This window comes from Malus domestica, chromosome 07 (genome assembly GCF_042453785.1).
Source record: "Malus domestica chromosome 07, GDT2T_hap1".
NCBI classification, from domain to species: Eukaryota; Viridiplantae; Streptophyta; class Magnoliopsida; order Rosales; family Rosaceae; genus Malus; species Malus domestica.
In genome coordinates this window covers 9,423,386-9,443,832 of record NC_091667.1, presented here as the reverse complement: position 1 = coordinate 9,443,832, position 20,447 = coordinate 9,423,386, and the positions used below count along the sequence as shown (strand labels likewise).

Below are 20,447 nucleotides of genomic sequence, written 5' to 3'. Positions count from 1 at the left end.
TTGGTAAAAAATTGTGGTTTTCTAGTTCACTTTGATAAATAGTTCAGTTTGCTTTGGTAAAAAAGTGTGGTTTAGTTTGATAAATAGTTAAGTTTGCTTTGGTAAAAAAATGTGGTTTTCCAGTTTACTTTAATAAATAGTTAACTTTGATAAATAGTTCAGTTTGCTTTGGTAAAAAAATGTGATTTAGTTAGCTAAATGGTTCAATTTGTTTTAGTAAAAAAGTGTGGTTTTCTAGTTCAGTTTGATAAATAGTTCAGTTTGCTTTTGTAAAATAATGTGGTTTGATTTGATAAATGATTCACTTTGATAAATAGTTCAATTTGCTTTGGTAAAAAAATGTGGTTTAATTTGAAAAATAGTTCAGTTTACTTCGGTAAAAAAATATGGTTTTCTAGTTCAGTTTGATAAATAGTTAAGTTTGCTTTGGTATAAAATTATGGTTTAGTTTGATAAATAGTTCAGTTTGCTTTGGTAAAAAAATGTGGTTTTTTAGTTCACTTTGATAAATAGTTGAGTGATGCGAAATATATAAGCACACAAATTAAACCCTCTTTTTATCAATTGTAGTAAAGTATGTAAGTAGGGATCGTTCTAGGCCGGGGATTAGGAGGGATTGCTAAATCACTTGGAAACTGACTTGAAAACGTGAAAACAAAGTTTAAAACACTAACTAGACTCAAAGAATGCAAAACTATACTTTAAAACACTAAAACAAACCAAAAGACTCAAAACAGCCCCTAAACACTCAAAACTACCTTAAAAACACAATCTGGGCAATTTTGGGACTCTCACACAAACTTGGACAAATTTTGGTTTTCTAATGAACTAAAACACTTAAAAACATAATCTAAGACAAGTTCTAATTAATATGACTCAAAGAAATAAGATGGGGTTGATTTTCGACGAAAATAATTAAATTAAGACAAGAACAAAGTAAACAAATTCTTAGACAAATTTGGGTGAATCAAAACACTCTAACACACAACCAAAACAGAAATTAAACACTTTGAAACAATAAAGTAAAAGGGGGATTTTGGTTTTAATGAATTTGAAAACAAAACAAACTTTGTAAAACAAAACAGATTGTAAGTGAATTTGAATGAAACTTATGGATGGAATATTAGCTAGGACGTTCTTCTCCACATATGTCACACTTGCATACAAAACGATTTCCAGTTGCTTTTCGATAAGCTATGAATACTCAACGCCCCAAATTAACCGTGAATTGCACTAATTAACCCTCAGTTTTTCCACAAGTTATTGAATTGGATGATTGCATACGACAACCCAAAACATTCCCTACAAGTTCCCTACATGAATTGCATAATAGAGATACAAGCAAGAATCATTAAGTTCTATGAAAAACATAAGCATTGACGAGGCACTCGTTACTATGATTTGCATGAAACTTATGCCAAGAATTTACTTAACGTGATTGTGACTAGCAACCTTCACTACTTGTGAATATAAGTTTATAACGATTAGGTGAAACTCCCTTATATTCTAGCGTCAAATTCATGCATGAAAATTAAGCGTGCACTCTTAACCAACATACACAAATTAGTTTTTATATGAACGGATAAGTAAATTGAATTCACAACTTATGAATCACAACTGGATGTAATCAAATCATATGTCAAGTATGAACATAGTTTCGAATCACCCCCTAACTAAGAGGGGTTTAGTTCCTCATACTCACAAAGCAAAGATACATAAAATTAGACATTAAAATCAAAGGAAAGAAAACACCTAAAATGCTCCAACTTGGTAGCAAGTGCATCCAAGATTCCTCCTTTCCCTTGCTTGCGGCAGATTGGGTTATGGACAGATTTTGGGTAGTTTTATGATGTAGAATGGATGGGGAATGGTATGGAAGGGTTTAGGGTGAGTGTGGAGGAGTGTTTAATGGTTGGAGGGTGGTGGAGAACTAGGCAAAGAGGGTGGAAGAAGGTGGAGTGGCTGTTATGTTTTCTAGGCACTAGAATGGTGTTTTTGGGGTGTTTTGCTTCCTAGGGTGTGTATGGACGAATTTTTGTGATAAAATGATGAATATGGGGGATTGTCCTTTGGCCAAGGGGTGTAAACATGTATTTATAGGCCCCAAAAACCTTAGAAAATCAGGTTAGGTTAAGGATGAAATGCATGGCAATTTGTGTGTGTGGTGTGCAATGGTCCAAGGGTGAAAATGAAGTAATGATGCAAAGTGTGAAGGGTAAAATGGAGTGGTAGCTAGGGAGCATGAATGATTGTGTACATTGCATAGAGATGGAAAGGGAGGTGAAATGTGTCAACAAATGGGTCAAAGGTGCAACAACATGTGTTGCACATGGCATTGGAATCCAAATGTGAATGATGGAGCATCAATTGGTGCATGTAATGGATGTAAATGTTGTCTAAAATCTAATGAGTGAAGGGAACAAGAGGTATCAAGCAATTGAGTGTAATAATTAAATGAATTGAAGCATGAAATTAGAAATTATGTAGGGGACAAGAGTGATCAAGCATGGCATGGAATCCAAAGGGAATTCTATGTGGTTTGCATGGCAAGGAATGCAAGTTGGGGTGACAGATTTTTGGGCTGTTTTCTTCATCTTTTGGACCATAATCTTCATATTCTTGGCCTCTTTAGTTCTCAAATTCGTCCATCCACGTGGCCCATGCATTTGCTATCCATTCCAAGCCCGAAACATGCTCCAAAGGCCTCCAAAATGCATCTTCTTGCATACTTTGTCCATAAAATCTGAAAACACACGAAAATGACTTTAAACATTAAAATAACTAAGGAAACATGACATAAATGCACAAGAACAAGCCAACTAAGTCGCATAAATGTGCTCCTATCAAATTCCCCCACACTTAGCTTTTGCTAGTCCTCAAGCAAAACAAAGAGATAAAACGAAACAAAGTAAATAAAACACAACCTAAACCTTCCAACATTTGCCTCAGGGATTTCCAATGCACATGACATGTTAAAAATCATTACCCCCACAGATTTGAGTCATCTTCACACTTAAGCACGTACTTAATCATAGTCACTACTTACTTGTTCACAATTAATCGATTAAAATAATGTTTTTGATGTAGTAACATGCCTTAGAGAAATCACTCAATTCCTTACAAGATATGCACTCAATTTTCACTCAGATTTTCTAACTACACACCCTATACTAGTTATATGTGAGAAGATTGATGTAGATATGAAAACGAACACTCACATATATGTATCACAAAGAAAGCAATTTCTGGAGTTAATAAGCATGTTTAGATATGATCTCATGAATGGAATGCTACTACTTAGATGCGAGAACCAGTGACACCATATGCTCATATCAATTTCAAACTCCACATATTGAAACGCATGACACTCAAGATGAAGTTAAGGGTTGTAACGGGGCTTGGGGTGATGGCTAACAAATGAAGGATAAGAATAACAATCGTTCTTAAAGCAATAGCAAGTAAAGTAATGAAATTGAAACTTAGAATTCACTTAGATTGCAGAAATCAGCTTTTAGACACGAAGGGAAAATTCAAGCAATATTTAGGGCCGAATTCTATGTTTTGGACCCTTTCTTCAACAAGCAGCACTTTAAAACTCTTTTTCGCATTTTTTTTTTTCAACTCTTCTTTTCTTTTCAACAAGCATAATAACTCACACTTCCCCCACACTTGTTTTCTGCCATACATTAATCAAAAGAAATTCAATTTGAATCATGCTTTACTATGTTTTAAGAACAAGGGTATGGATGGTCCTAAACTAGGCTAGGTAAGGATAATGTGGTTTAACAAAGAATGTAGGCTATCAAGGCTCAATGGGGTTAACTTAAACATATAACGATATGGAATACATGGCAGTTTGGCTTTGGTGGTGGTAACTATACAACTTCATCTTGAATATGTTTTATGCAAATCAATAGCATGCTTTGAATGAAATAGGCATGAGTTCTAACATTTGGAACTAAATGATGAAACGCCTTCTAAGTAATAACCAAGAAAAGAATAATGAGATCATGCAACGACTTTAGAAAACAAGAATGCACAGATTTTAACTCTCCAAATAAACGTTTAGGCTCAAGTCTCACAAGGTTGTAGCGTTAGTTTGAGTTCTTTCCTTCAAGCATGTTACAAAAACTAATTTTTTCTTTTATGATTACATGTGATTTCATAAGTTATAACCACAACCACGCATAAATAAAGAGTAAATCAAACTTTCATCCATGTTTATAACTCTTTTTAACAGTCATGCAATTACAAACTGAATCCTCATCATTGTGTTGGAAGGTACCCTAAGACACAAATAAGCGCACAAAAACAACTCTTTTTTGGATTTTCAAAAATAATTTTTCAAATTTTTATGAATTTTCGGATTTTTTATGTCAAAACACACTGAAACACTCCAAAACAGCTTAAAAAATACTTAAAAGAACAAGGAACAACACTAGAAGTAATGGGTGATAAATTTCTACGAATTTCATGCAAAACAATGGTTACCCCCCCCACACTTAAATCAAACATTGTCCTCAATGTTTCAAGCATATACTCACACCAAAAACAAGCAAATAATAAACGACAAATAAACATGACAAAATATGGCAACGTAAAAACCAGACAGAGTAGAGTTTAAGAATGCAAATCTGGTTTTGGAGATAGTTGATCTTGTTGACTTTCCACAGCTTTGATCTTGAACTGGATTGGAATTGTACGGCGAAGCTTTTCTTTTTGGCGATGTTGCAATTCCTTATTTGTTCTCCAAGCAGATGTGGCAGCTTCTCTAGTTCTTCATCTCAGACTCCTTCCGCTGGGATGATTGTGCAAGCTGCATTCTTCTCTGCTTGTTTCTTCTGCACGACGGGCAGGCACGAGGGAGAGGTGTTGGTCTGTTTCTTTCTTCAATCTTTCCAAGTGCCCTCCTCTTGCTTTCTTTCTCCTTGTCCCTAGTTGAGGATGAATCAGCACGTTGTCTCCACATGCTTCGATGTATCATCTTCACTTCCTTTATACGTGAGAGACGAAGCGGAAGCATAAGATGATGAGTACTCGAGAGCAGGTGCTGGCTGGAGAAAGGACAGGGAGAAAGCATGATATGAGATACTCGTGTTCTCAACCTTTATGATATGAAATACTTGTGCTCTGGATGGGTTGTTTGCAGGGGTATCCCAGGGGATGAAAAATACAGAGTGACTCGAGAGGGTTTGTTGGAAAGCCATTTCAGAGAGGATGAAGGGTTAAGTAAGGCTGAAAGTTGGGTGAGACTGCTTCACTTTGAAGTTCAACATTTATAGAATTTTCTTAATGGCTGGGAATGCATTGTTCCATTACTCGTGTCGGCAAGCCTGGGATAATTTAACAGTAGTTTCCACGTGCATTCCGCTTCTCCAAAAAAATTTCGACAGATTGCGCGTGATTTACGCAACGCAGATGTGCAAATTGACAGATGCTGACACGTCTCGATAAAGCAGAGGTCTCTTTAATATCCAGAATTTACGCTTCGAGTTCTGAGCTTCGTTGAGGGCAGAGATTGCATGTGACAAGTGCTGACGAGGCTGAGAGAGACAGATGGTTGGAATCGGTGCTTCGACAGACTGCCCGTGATTTTCGCAAAGCTGAGTTGCGTGTGATGGGTGCTGACGAGGCTGAGACAGTTGACACTCTTCGGTATCTGGAATTGGTGGTTTGTGAGCAAGCCCAACTTTTGAGAAAGCTGGCGCCTCTTCGATCTCCGAATGGCTTCTTCGATTTCTGAGCTCACCTCTTCGATCTCTGAAATCCTATCGCGTGCTGATTTTTATAGAGGTATGCAGGACGTTCAAAGCACTCTTGAATTTCTGCCTGTAAAAACTCCCGTTTTGCACTTCTACGATCTTGACTTGTCCGATCTCCTCTTTCTTTAACACCTTTGAAAAATGTCTGGCCCTTCCGACCGTCGTTTTGACTTGAACCTTAGTGAATGAGCAGCCCCTCCTTCTCCAGACAACATATGGCGCCCGTCCCTCATATCCCCTACTGGTCCTCTTACCGTTGGGAATTCGGTGATGAAAAATGACATGACCGCTGCGGTGGTGGCCCGGAACCTTGTCACCCCCAGAGATAACAGACTGCTCGCTAGACGGTCTGATGAATTGGCGGTTAAGGAGTCTCTGGCTCTTAGCGTGCAGTGTGCGGGTTCTGTGTCCAACATGGCCCAACGCCTATTTGCTCGAACCCGTCACGTTGAATCGTTGGTGGCTGAAATACAGAGTCTCAAAGAGGAGATTAGAGGACTCAAGCATGAAAATAAACAATTGCACAAGCTTGCACACAATTATGCCACAAACATGAAGAGGAAAATTGACCAGCTGCAGGAAACTGATGGTCAGATTTTACTTGATCACCGGAGGTTTGTGGGTTTGTTCCAACCGCATCTGCCTTCGTCTTCTGGGACGGCACCGCGTAGTGAAGCTCCAACTGATCAACCTCCGATACCTCCTCCTTCCGTGGCCCCACCGACTGCTGAGACTCCGCCGACTACTGCAACTCCGCCGACTACTGCGACCTCTCCCAAGCAGCCTTTGTGAAGGCTTTCTCTTGTATTATGCTATGTTTCTTTATTTCCCAGTTTGCTGTTCATTTCCACGAAGTTTAATGTTAAAATCCTTTGCATATTTGTTAATGTTTCAAAATAGAAAGTCACAACAAAAAATAATTAAACAAGTAATAAAATTGACAATCAAGCAGAATAAATGGGTTGCCTCCCTTAAAGCGCTTGCTTTAACGTTTTCCAGCCGAACGATGAACACAATTACTCCCCACTGGAGCCCACGGCATGCAAGGGAATGTCCTCCACAACATGCTCAACAAAGTTCTCATAGATTACATCCTTGAACGGAAATGGATAGTGATGTTTGTTGATGGGTGCGTTGTGTTGCCTAAGGTTCATGTTCATATGCCCACCATCGGGGATTTGCTTGGGTACCTGCACCAAAGAAGGGAACCACCTATCAACTTTAATGGAAATTGGATTTGGATTAGGTGGCTTACCTATGTGTTGTGATGAAGTGGCAGCAATGTGAACATTCTTCCCCATGGTGCGTTCGGCCAATTTGAGCATTTTGAGAGCAGTGGCCGTATGGTCCTTGTGCTCCACTCCAATTCCCTCGTCTTGCATGGTTGTTGATGCATCCTTTGTGCTTGGTGCTGAACGGTCCAGTCCTATCTTTTCAATTTTATCAATGGCACAACAAGAATGAATAACATTAGGAGTCTCAATGGATTCAGAAATTTTAAAACTAATCATGTCACCACCAAATGCCATAGTGACTAATCCTTTGGCCACATCAATCTTCGTTTGAGCCGTTTTCATGAATGGCCTTCCAAGGAGGATGGGCAATGAAGGGGCATGGTCTGATTCATCCATTTCGAGAACATAGAAATCCGCCGGGAAGATTAAATGATCAACCTGCACTAAAACGTCTTCCAAAACTCCCTTTGGATAAGCGTTAGATCTATCGGCCAATTGTATGATTACACCATCATTTTTCAATGCTCCTAAGTTCATAGATGCATAAATGGAATATGGCATAACATTTATAGAAGCACCTAAATCAAGCATGGCAGATTTGAAACAGGTATTACCAATGACACACGGAATTGTAAAACTTCCCGGATCTTTGCATTTGGGGGGTAGTTTATGTTGCAAGATGGCGGAGACATTCTCACTTACATGTACCACCTCTTTCTCCCGGACACGTTTCTTTGTTGTACAAAGCTTCTTTAAACACTTGGCATACTTCGGGATTTGCTTTATGGCATCAAGGAGGGGAATGTTGACATGCACCTTTCTAAATGTCTCTAGAACATCTTTTTCCTCCTCTTCGTTCTTTGATTGCAAAAATCTGCTAGGAAAGGGGACATTCAAAGGAAAAACATTAGTAGGAATTGAATTTAACACATTCTTACCCTTATTGGACAGATTTGAAGGTTTAGGGGCCATGGACACTTGCGGCATAGGCGTGTCCACCTTTGCCGTTGGTGGGCATGCTTCCTCCTCCTCAAATTGAAGTTTTTCATCCTCTTTGTGACCTGTTTTTGATGAAGAACCTGCCCCAATCTCTTTTCCACTTCTCAAGAGTATGGCCTTTGCACTTTCAAAGCCTCCCTTCGGGTTTGGAATGGTAGAACTAGGAAGCCTTCCTTGGTCTCTAATCTGCCCAACAACATCGGCAATCTGCCCTATTTGTTTCTCTAGTTGGTCCACTCTTTTGTTTTGATTTTCCTGCCCATTAGTCAAAGTGGTTAGTAACTTAACAAGTGTATCATTATCCAAAGCATTACTTGAATTATTTGGGGCAGATTGTGGTTGGACTTGAGGGGGTGCGTATGGGTTGTTGTAGAAGCCCGGGGGTTGTTGCCTAAAGCCTCCTTGTTGTTGGGGTTGTTGGGCTTCCCTCCACTTGAAGTTTGGATGGTCTCTCCAACCTGGATTATATGTGTTTGAATATGGATCATGTCTTGGCTGATTTTGGCTTTGAAACCCAATGGCATTAGCACTCTCCCATCCACCATTCTCGATGAGTTGAGGACACTTCTTGGAAGCATGTCCTTGGATAGAACATACGCCACACACCATGGGTTATTGAATCTTCATTCCCTCGGCCATCTGTGAAATAATAGAAGTAAGATTAGCTAACTGAGATTGAATATTGGATGCGGAACTTACCTCATGCACTTGTTGCCGTGGGGGTCCTCTTTGGCCTACACCTTCGTATTGTTGAGCGTTCAATGCTCTATTAGCAATCAAGATTTTTGCAGCCATAGGCGTTTTGTCCACCAATGTTCCACCCGCCGAAGCATCGAGCATTTGACGTTCAAGTGGTAGGAGCCTTTCGTAGAAGTATTGCAAAAGCAACTCCTCCTTCATCTGATGCTGTGGACAAGAAGCAACAAGTGATTTAAATCGCTCATAATATGTAGGAAAAGACTCACCTTCATCTTGTTGAATTCCACTTATTTTTTTACGAAGAAGAATGATGCGAGAAGTTGGGAAAAATTTCTCCAAAAACGCCCTCTTCATACTCTCCCAAGATGTGACAGTTTCGGGAGCTAACTCGTACAACCAATCCTTGGCTTTATCCATTAAAGAGAATGGAAAAGCCTTCATCTTCAAAATACTTCCGTCGACGTTAACCGGAGTCATGCTTGAACACACCACTTCAAATTCTTTTAAATGCTTGTTCGGATCCTCCATAGACAGACCATGATATTTTGGAATGTGGTGGAGCAAACTTGACTTCAACTCGAATTCCTCGGTCTTTCCTTGGGCAGCCATGGGATATTGGATACACAAAGGTGCGGCATTATCTAATCCCGAAGCGGCGAGCTCCTTGAGTGTTCGGTTGTCTATGGCCATGTCTTGCACTACTTCTCCCACTTGTGCCGTGGCCTTCTCTTCAACCTCAACTTCTTGCTCTTCTAATTCAGGCTTGGGACTACGAGGATTAGACTCTTGCAATTTCTTTTTCCTTCTCAAAGTCCTCTCAAAATCACCGTCAAAGTCGGAGATATGCTCACGAACAGGTTGTGAGCTACGGGTCATAAACTAGTACCTGCACACAAGAGCAACAAAGTTAATAACCAACTTAAGAGACTCGGCACAAGTAAGGAATTAAGGTGCCTATACACGGCACACAAACAAAACACACACACACGGTGCAAAATTTAAAAACAAAACAAACAAGAAAAACTAAACAATTTAAACAAGACTCAAGACAAGGGATTAGCGACTTTGCTAATCCCCGGCAACGGCGCCAAAATTTGATGCGAAATATATAAGCACACAAATTAAACCCTCTTTTTATCAATTCTAGTAAAGTATGTAAGTAGGGATCGTTCTAGGCCGGGGATTAGGAGGGATTGCTAAATCACTTGGAAACTGACTTGAAAACGTGAAAACAAAGTTTAAAACACTAACTAGACTCAAAGAATGCAAAACTATACTTTAAAACACTAAAACAAATGGTTTGGTTTGATTTTGTAAAACTAACTAGTTCAGTTTGCTTTTGTAAAACTAACTAGTTCAGTTTGCTTTTGTAAAAAATGTGGTTTGGTTTGATAAATGGTTCACTTTGATAAATAGTTCAATTTTATAAATAGTTCAATTTGCTTTGGTAAAAAAGTGTGGTTTTCTAGTTTAGTTTGATAAATAGTTCAGTTTGCTTTGTTAAAAAAGTGTGGTTTTCTACTTAACTTTGATAAATAGTTCAGTTTGTTTGGTAAAAAAGTATGGTTCAGTTTGTTTTGGTAAAAACGTGTGGTTTTCTAGTTCACTTTGATAAATAGTTCAGTTTACTTTGGTAAAAAATTATGGTTCAGTTTGATAAATAATTCAGTTTGTTTTGGTAAAAAGGTGTGGTTTTCTAGTTTAATTTGATAAATAGTTCAGTTTGCTTTGGTAAAAAAATGTGGTTTTCTAGTTTACTTGGATAAATAGTTCACTTTGATAAATAGTTCAGTTTGCTCGGTAAAAAAATGTGGTTTAGTTAGATAAATAGTTCAGTTTTCTTTTGTAAAAAAATGTGGTTTGGTTTGATAAATGGTTCACTTTGATAAATAGTTCAATTTTATAAATAGTTCAATTTGCTTTGGTAAAAAAGTGTGGTTTAGTTTGATAAATAGTTCAGTTTACTTTGGTAAAAATGTATGGTTTTCTAGTTCAGTTTGATAAATAGTTTAGTTTGTTTTGGTAAAAAAATGTAGTTTTCTAGTTCACTTTGATAAATAGTTCAATTTGATAAATAGTTTATCGCCGATAACCGATCTAATGTGCAGACTGCAGAGCCACCTTCACACAACAATTCTCTGATGCCTCCATTGAATTGACAAAAAAGAAAGAAAAGAGGGGGTTTTGCAAATGAAAGCAACCATTGTCTTGTAAATAACGGACATCATGATTTGCTGCAATATGCTAACCAGAAACATTGTCTTGTAAGAATGAACATAAAGCGTTATCTTCACTTTCTCAGACAACCATGAACTTGTCTTTGTGTGGCTTTTGGTTCACACCATAATATTCAGAAAAACCTAGGCATATAGAATTGAACAACATTGTCCAAATCATAAACAATATTTGTATGGTAAGAAAATGAAGAAATATAATGATTTTATATCTGATACTTTGCCAAATTAACAACCTAGTTCTCTTATCCAACCCCAAATTTGCTATTTTACACATTTTTTTCAAACAAATGAACCTTGAGTCCTTCTAGTGCTGCAGATACAAAAACTGCATATGACAAGTTTGTCCACATTCATCCAAAATACACACAAAAACAAATGAAAGGGCACATTCAAACTCCAAAAAACTACATAGAATAAACTCCAAGCCTTCAATAGTAGTAGTACGAATTTGTCTTCGTATAATAAGTTCAAATATAAAACAATGATTGCCAAACTTCAACTACTACAAAAATTTTAGAAAATAATTCACCAAAAACTAAAACCTTTAGTTTATACTTTCCACATATTGTTTTTCTAGCTAATAGCTACAACAGTAAATCCATATGAAATCAAATGTTAACCAACCTGCAAATCTCAACGTTGGAAACCTCGCTTGTGTATGCATGCCTGCTGATGCATGCCAATCCATATGAAATCAAATCTTAACAGTCCATATGCGGTATGCATACCTGCTGATGCTGAAGCTCGCTTGTTCTTATTGGATTCGATCAATTCAATTGATTTAAAAATGGTGGAATTCTAATTAAATTGAAAACGAAAAAGTGACTAGGTCGAGAGGGAGAGAGACAAATTCGATCCGATTCGATTGCAAAAATGGAGGTATTGTTTCTGTGCAAAGAAGAGATCAAGATTAGATGGAGAGATCGAGAAAGGGAGAAAGAAAGATCGAGAAATAGAGACTGGGCGAAGATTTCCAAAAAGGGGGAGAGTGATTAAACGGCAAAGGTTTGCTGTCAAGGGCAAAACTGGAAACTCATTACTTGGGCTAGTTTTATTGGACTTGTTTGATGTTGGATTTGTCCTAACCATTAAATAAACTTATAACATGGTTTTTGGTTAAAATTCAAAGTTTTCAAGCCATTTTCATTAGTTTTCCTTTTAAAATAACCTAATCCAAACACTTAAATATCCATTATCTACTCAGTTTCAACGATCTTGAGTCACGACTCTCTAACATGGAAGTTTTGAAGATGTATTGAAACCTATTTTACAAAAGTTTGGTAGCAACCTGAAACATGATAACCCCCACTCAAACAAATCTCTCAAGGAAGCCTTGTTTCTCTGCGATGAAAGGGAAGAAAGAAAAAGCATACCAATTGATAACAAGAAGTAATGCCTTGCATTATCCAAACTCTGCACTGCGACAATGGTAAGAGACGAAGGGGAGTGATGCCTTCTAAAAACATAAACCCACAAGTATATGCATAGGCTACCAATCTTGTAATGAACGATGGCAGTGGATGGCTCCAAGCTTCAATGAGACAAGGCAATCAGGACCAGGATAAAGGTTGTCGCAGGATGACCTACCATTTCATCAATTCACCATACTAATAGGGGGTGAAGAGCTTCTTCCTCGAAATCCTCACCAATCCTTAACAATAATGCCTCAACAAGTAAACAAAAAAAAAACGGGTGCCATGACCGCAAACAAATGCTTGAAGCACAACAACACAAATAAAACAAGCCCACCAATCAAGTCCCTCCCTTCCTCCAAACACAAAAGCGAAATCAACAAATCCCAAGCGAAAGCCCATTGTCCTAGAAATGCAAATGGTCCACAATCACACAAAGACTAGTAAAACTAGCCAGTGAGAGCAGAGTTGAGGGCACTATGCACATCAACTCCAATCTGGGCTTCAACTTTCTCCAAGTCGGTCGACGCTGAGTTGAGCTTCTGGGTGAAATCTGCAAGCCCCTTCTTGACAAGACTTGAATTGACATAATCAAGAGGGACAACCCTTACAGCAATTATGTCTGCAATAGAGTTACCCTGGATGAATGCAAAACCACTAAAAATAGGTGACTGTTACATTATCCAAATCTGTCAAAGTAAGGGACATCTGTCGCTCGTCATTCTTCAACAAACACTAGTTTTTTGTCGGGCAAAACAACAGTTTTGGCACTAAAAAGGTACTAAGAACATTTTTAAAAATATGGTTTTGAAAGATATTAATCAGAACATGGACCGTGCAACTAATCATTGCATTTAGTTCCATTTCTTTTAATCTATCAGAAGCAAGTTCTGTTAAAAGTTTATAGTCCGTCTATCAATGTCAAAAATGCTGTGAAAAAAAAAAGGATAGTAAAGAAGGTTTTCAATGGTTATCAATGTCAGAAATGCAAGTCTTCAATGAAACTGAGGCGAATAACCCTAATATTATAAAAGGAATACCATGCTTAGTGGGGATCACAAAGTGGACCGTGAGCTTAGTGGGGATTGACGACGGGGTTGCAGGCCGAGGCTTTCATGAAGGTTAATGGAGTCTTGAGGGGTTCTATGTGAGGCACCACTTTCTTCCAGAAGTAGAATCGACTGGGGCAGTCACAGCGATGTCAGTGGAGAAGGGACGGGCCCTGATGGGATGGCTGATCGGGTCAAGAATCAAGAGGGTCGTGGCTCGGCGCAACAGCGTGGCAGATTGAGGGATCGCTCGGGTCTCGCAGGGTCGGAGACAGAGAGGGTGGAGTTTGCGGAGAGGGTTTGGTTTCTGTTTCGGAAATGGCTTCTGCAGTTGTGGGCTTTAGTCAGTTTGGGCCCATTAAATGCATTTTGGTAATGACAATGAATGGCTCTGTAGTACTCCTCAATTTACCTACTAACTGATTCATATAAATTTATGTTTATAATCAGAATTGTTTATATTATAAATACTCTTTAATGATATCTATGCAAAAAATAAATTCAAATTAAGATTTTTTTAGTTAATCAATTGTAGCAAATAGATAGACAATTCTTAATGCTTTTTCTAAATCCGTCTATATATTTTTATACAGTTCGAAGACTAAATAATCTCATATTTTGTAATATAAATCTGATCATAAGCATGAAATTTCGTGAATTGGCTATTGACGATGTAGTGAATCGAGGAGGAACTCTTCATCAATTGAAGAGCCAAGTTAATTCATCTTAGCAATTAGTAATATACATGAAAGTATGCTGAACTATACTGATTATTTCAATTGACTGATTTATCGCCAAACTGTGCTGACTATGGGCTCGTTTGGATATGCTTTTAGAATGACTGAAAGTGATTTTAGAGAAAATGTTTTTCGGTTTCAAAAGCACTTGAAATGCTTTCTATAAAAAACACCAGTTATGTGCTTCTTCTAGAAAGCACTTTAAGTGTTTTTCCAGAATTTACTTGCATTTTAACTAAGGATTGGTTCAAAAAATATTTTAACCAAAAGTGTTTTGAGTCATTTTAAAAGTACATCCAAACGAGCTCTATATAATTTAGAGTATGGTGTTGTGTCGGATTAAACGGTTGATTATGTACTGTGATCATGCAATGGATAAGAGGTCATCGAATTGCACGATAGAGTTTTCATGAGTACAAGTCTTGCGTTTTGGATGATGTTGGACCTCCGTGATAGCTTAGGGAGATTGTAATTGTTGGGCATGTGAGGTTTCTTTTTTTCTTCACTAGAAATTTTCCCATGTGATTTTTTTAGTCCCCTTCCTCTCATTCACGCACGTTTTGTGTACGTACCCTTGGTTAACTGTTTAATAAATTACCAATTACCCTTAAAATTTTGGGGTAATTTGTTATAGGGCATGAATATTTTCAATATTACAACCGACTTAATCAACATTTTAGTAGATTGTGTTTCTAAAGAAAGGTCAATGACTCTAAAGCTGGAAAGGGAAGTTCGTATTGATCATAATTGAATAATAAATTGTTTATATTAACCTATTTTAGGAATTTAAATGGAAAGCAATCTATGACGAAATATTAAAGGCTTGTTTGGTATATTATTAAAAAAAATTCATCATCTTTCAAAACATTTTTTAAGGATATCTCTTAAAAACAATCTCCTCTAAATTCAAAATTTTGTTTAGTATGAAATTCATAATTGTTTTTAAAGAAAAAAAATCTCATTTTATACTGGAACTTCTAAATTCAACAGAAAAAAAAGGAGAGAGAGCATCGGAGGAGAGAGATGAGAAAAAAAAATAAGAGAGAGAGGATCGGTGTTACATCCCGGCCCGAGTCCACCACATTCCGAGCCCGATCCACCACCGTAGGACGATATTGTCCTCTTTGGGCTTACCATTCCCTCACGGTTTTGTTTTTGGGAACTCACACAAGCAACTTCCCAGTGGGTCACCCATCCTGGGAGTGCTCTGGCCTCCTTCTCGCTTAACTTCAGAGTTCCTACAGAACCCGAAGCCAGTGAGCTTCCAAAAGGCCTCGTGCTAGGTAGGGATGAGAATATACATTTAAGGATCACTCCCTTGGGCGATTTGAGATGTTACAATCGGAGGAGACTAAGAAGATTGGAGGAGAGAGAAAGAGAGAAATAGGGGAAGAGAAAGATCGGAGGGGAGGGAGAAATAATAAAGGAAAACTAACGAAAAGTTCTAAAAAACTTTAGTTTTTAACGAAAATGACAAAAAAAATGTGTAAGTGAATAATACCATTAGTGACTTTTCAAGGTAAAAATGTTTTTAACATTAAAAGTGAACAGTACCATAAGTGTTTCATTAAGATTCCCAAATAATAAAGATAGAAGAGAAGGGATTAGGTGTGAGAGGAAAGGGAAGAGAGAATGAGTGAGCTTTAATTCAAAAACTCTAAAAACACCTTTTGATGTTTTTATGAAATAGGGTAATTCTTAGGTTAGTTTTGAATACAAATTTTTAAAAATAGTCATGCCAAACAAGTTTTCAACACTTAAAACTTGAAAAGTGTTTTTTAATTTAAAAAATTAGATTCAAGTAGAATACCAAACATACTTTAAATTATTCATTGACGTAAATCGAATTTCCTATTTACATACACGTTAATGAATATTTTCAGCTAGTGTATTATTAAAAATAAAATAATTAAAACTCCACCCAGAATTTCATTTCATAAACTCAAGTGATTAGGAAAAAAGAAGAAGAGGTGATAAGATAGCTTTTGAGAGCACGTAGGTGAGGAACAACACTAGCTACTATTGAATCCTTACTTCCTCCTTGTAGAATTTTATAAAGCTCTGCCTCATACAAAAGTTGCGGGTATTTTGTCTTGATATTTTCCTGCCAAATAAATTACAACCGGTTGCTCCAACGTCATACTATTCGTCTACCTGAATTGAGAACAGGGAAACCCATATCCATTCTAATCCCATTGTTCATTGCCACCATAGAACTTCTGGACCTGAATTCGTCAACGAGGAGAGAAAAAGCTAGGGGTTTTAGGGCGAGGTTCTATTAGGACCAATTTCTCAACTCCACTCAACCTGCAAGTAGCACTGGAAGCAATGGAATAGTGATGAAGTGAGCAGTGGCGAAGCCAGGAATTCTTGAGAGGAGGGGCGAAATTTAAAAAATTTAGGGTCCCGAAAAATGTGAACATTTATTCGAGGTTTAAGTCTAGGATTTGCAAGAAGATTATTTGAACTACCCGTAGAAGAATTTGCACTAACCGAAATATTCAAAAGAAGATTTGGACTACTCAAAATAGTCGAAGGAGGGTTTGAACAACAATATTATTTGAAGGATGATTTAGCACCGTTTCTCTTTGTATCGTCCTATTACTTAACTGTATAATTAGCAAAGTTTTAAAAGATGCTAAGCTCTAATCGGGCAATGGACATGACTTTACACTAAGGCGAGGGCCTAGGCAAATTTGAATAAATTTATTATATACCGTATAAATAATTGTCTATTTATTATATAGCTTATAATATCCAAAAAATATTTATTATAAAACATATAATATATAAAAATATTGACAAATTTTCTTTATTACTTTGTTGAATTTGATGGTAAGAGAAAGAAAAAAAATAATGACGAGTTCGTAATATTTTACAAATTATTTTTTGAAGCTCGTATAAATTTATAATGAATTTTAAGATGAATAATAGTGTCAAACAAATGGCTTAAAAAATATTGAAAGAGTGGTCAAATTAATTTAACAATAATTAAAAAATAAATCAAAGCAGGTTGGTGGTGCCAATTGATTGGCCAATATTTAAAAAAAAAAAAACAAATTGTAATTAAGAAAGGTCACGTGGGGTGGGGTGAGATGGGAGAGAGAAAGTCTCTCTCTTCTTCCTTTCCCTTCTTCTTCGTTCGAACCAGTGTTCCAGAACTAAATTTCCAGTCTCCAGAAGCTGCAAAATGCAGATCTTCGTTTCTCCTTTCTTTGGCTTAGGTTTTTCGAAAATAAGAGAGCACGCAATCAGCCTATGCTGGGATAGAGCAGGGACATCCAAAAGGTCGAAAACCAGACGGAAATTTATCGCTTTCGACGTGACCGGAGGGGCGGAACCACCGCTCCTGGGCTTGATTTCCGGCGAGGGGAGGGGCGGCTGCCACTCCTCGTCCTCACGTAGCTTCGCCACTGGAAGTGAGGAAGAAGAAGATAGAGAGCTGAGCTCAGGAATATTTTTGTAATATTATTTTTTTAACCAAATGACCGTTGCAAAGCTTCTCACGCAATTCTTCACTTACACTACCTCCCCAACACTACATGTCAGTTGCCCACTCATTAAAACAACTCAGTTACTAATTAAAACACTCAATATCCCTCTAATTGTGATTAAGACAATCACGATCCTAACATTACCCATCCATTCAAGAGTAACGTTGTCTTCAAGGTTACAATTCAAAGCTTAAAATCTGAAAATTTTGAAGTGAAATCATCACAATCTTCCCAAGTTGCTTATTCTTCATTGACATGCCTCCACTAGACTAGTAACTGGACTTCTGCTGCATTTCCCTTCTTATACATTCTCCTTTTCAAAACTGCTTCTGACTCCTGAGATAGCAACCCTTCATCTATCACTACCGGCAATAATGACACATGACTTACATTTGTACCCAATTGTTTCTTTAAGCATCTGACATGAGAAATACGGGACGAATCTTGGACTCTGCAGTTAGCCTTTAGCTTATAAACAATGTAAGTATCGAACAATCATCAAATAATATACTTTTACCTTTTGTCGCTTCACCAACCTATAGGAGAATTGCCTCAAACCAGAGTGTTGGAGATGTTTATACTTTCGGCCTATTGAAATCAAACATTATGGAATGTCTCCCTTATTGAGTTGTTACACTTCCGACATGGATACTTGATTTGAATTGAACCCTGGTTGTGTCTAATTGCGTATCCACTAAACTGATCTATCTCGTTCAAATATTCAGTAGCACATCTATTCGGATTTTGTATCCTTTATTTGTCCATTTTGTCAGCAAGCACGTAATATATTCGAGGATTATTGCCTTCCGGTAACGCATCTTGAAGATGGCAGCAAAATAAAGTTAGCCTATTATGACACATAAATATTAAAATATTAATAATTATAATAACTATTATATAAAAACTAATTATTAAATTACTAATTGAAACTTACTCATAACTCATTCAACAAAGACTTCTTTGTTTCCTCTAACACCTTAGCGACCTTATGTCGTGCACAAGAATGGAGTTCGCCGGCCTCTCATATTCCGTTTTACGCATGCAATCATAGTTGATGAGCCTCAACTGATCATTCATCATCTGTTTGGCCCTGCGAGATGGTCTCTTTTGTTTTCCCTACGGAAAAAACAAAAAATTTCAAAACTAAACATAAAATTCTACCGAAAAATCGGTGTGGATGCAAATTTCCGCCTTCTTCTTCTTGGACAAAATTGCACATATAAAACAATTAACACCTTAGGTCAAGGCCAAGAGCCTCACGCACCCACGATGAATGGGGGGGGGGCTTTGGCCGAAGAACCTCCGATGCCAAAGTTAGAATTTAGAGAGAAAAGTATTTGGAGAGTTTTTTGTGATTTTTGCCAAAGTGTTGGCATGAGTGTTTGGTGAAAATAGGAGCCTATTTATAGGGCTAGGAGTGGCCAGTTTTTCAAGGGATTTTGTGGTTTTGGTTTTGGCTTAATTAGCCAATTTATTGGCTAATTAAGTTTGAAAGAAGTAAATGGGAGGTTACAAAATTATTTATTTGTATAAATGGGGTAATAAAATGGAGAAAAGTGAGAAAGGTGAGGATGAAAAGGAAGTGGCAGGCCCTTTAACAATTTTTAGGTTAAATTGTATAATTTAATAGGTAATTAATGGATTAATTGGGTAATTAATCTATTAATTTACCAATTAATATTATTTTGGAGGTTACTTTGCAAAAAAAGGAATTTGATGAGATGAATATTGAATTGTTACCTCTTTGGAGCAATTTTGAGCTGCTTGCGTGTAGGAATCCCGATGTGCCTCAAGGGTAGTTTGGTCCTCTTTTACTAAAAATCCACATGTCGCATTGTGATTATTTTTGGCTCCACAAATGCCCCCACACCTGTTGGGCTGCTCGTAGGAAAGGGCAGCAGGTGTAGAGATCTTCTTGCTCTAGGAAACTTAGGACTGCTTCCTATTTTGATGTAGATTCCCTCTTTAATGTGAAATTAGATCCTTCTAGGAAAGGGAAATAAATTTCTCTCAAAGTCTATTTAAGTCCACCTTAAATGGGTTGTTAAATTAACTTTTGAGAGTGATTTATTCTACCATACAAGAGAGAGAAAGCTTAGAGGATATTTGTTCCTCCTCCTCTAGCAATCTTCTACATCTTGTCCGTGCAAAGGACCGTCTTTCGTTGCTTTCTTTGTCTTCTCTGTGCCGCACTGATGTAAGGAAAACTTAATTCTCCTTATCTTCTTCTTGGGAGGTGCTGCCACGGGGCAGCCGTTCGGGTGGTGCGGCACGTTGGCTGGCAAGGGCCAGGAGTCGGCTTGGCATGGGCCAAAGAAATGGTGTGGCATGGGCCATTGTTTGTGTTGCTCGGCTTGATTGAAGCCAAGGATTGGCTCGGCATGGGCCGAGGAAGTGGCGTGGCATGGACAATAGTTTGGGCTGCCACGTTTGGGCTGCTCGCAAAAAATAAGGAAACTGCTTAAGTTCGATTTCTCAGCTGTCGTAGATAGAGCAGTCAAGGATGAAGCTGCCAAGATCGGAGTTGCTGAAGATGAAGTGTCGGATGAGCGAACTGTTAAGTGTAAAAGTGGTTGCTGCTCCCTAACCATTTGTTACTTAATTGATATTTAAGTATTCGATCTTTTGAACCATGTGGCCTTCTCGCATTGGAGAGCTTACCCATATGGGTGTCGGAAAATTAGTTTACCCTCTCGCACTGGAGAGCTTACCCATATGGGTGTCGGGGAATTGGTCTACCCTCTCGCATTGGAGAGCAATTAGTTTAACCTCTCACACTGGAGAGCTTGCCCATATGGGTGTCAGGGAATTTGTTTACCCTCT

General features: G+C 37.8%; 1 protein-coding gene and 1 long non-coding RNA gene across 2 annotated transcripts in view; one reads left to right on the top strand and one right to left on the bottom strand.

Moving 5' to 3' along the window:
• The window catches only part of LOC103445040 (putative disease resistance protein At1g50180), a 116,788-nt gene that overhangs the window by 47,163 nt on the left and 49,178 nt on the right, over nucleotides 1-20,447 (top strand). The window lies entirely within an intron of this gene.
• Nucleotides 17,574-18,969, bottom strand: LOC139197850 (uncharacterized). The gene is made up of 2 exons (XR_011583224.1): nucleotides 18,559-18,969; nucleotides 17,574-18,471 (listed from the first exon to the last, which is right to left on the bottom strand). It is a non-coding gene; the product is annotated as an uncharacterized lncRNA (long non-coding RNA).